Here is a 345-nt window from a genome sequence, read left to right as displayed (position 1 = left end):
TATGAAATCATTGATTTCCAAAATTATACCCCTAAATTCAAAAGTCATTTTTGATTAATGAAATTTTCCAAAATTTTGGATAATTATGGGAATTATCTTTTTATATTGTAATTTGGTAAAGTGAAGTGGGTTTCTACCAATTAAGCCCATTTTTGGTTGCAAATGAGTTAATTAATATAAAAATCTACCCATTTCCCATTTTGATTAAGCCAAAATGCTTATTAAGGCCAAAATGTCCAAAATTACAATTTTGCCCCTAAGGGTCCAAACTTTCATAATTTGTCAAATTTAAGTCAAATGACCTTGGAATTTTTATGTAACCTTACTGATAGGTCAATTAAAACA

This window comes from Phalaenopsis equestris, unplaced genomic scaffold (assembly GCF_001263595.1).
Source record: "Phalaenopsis equestris unplaced genomic scaffold, ASM126359v1 Scaffold206514, whole genome shotgun sequence".
Lineage (NCBI taxonomy): Eukaryota > Viridiplantae > Streptophyta > Magnoliopsida > Asparagales > Orchidaceae > Phalaenopsis > Phalaenopsis equestris.
Note: the sequence above shows the minus strand (reverse complement) of the source record.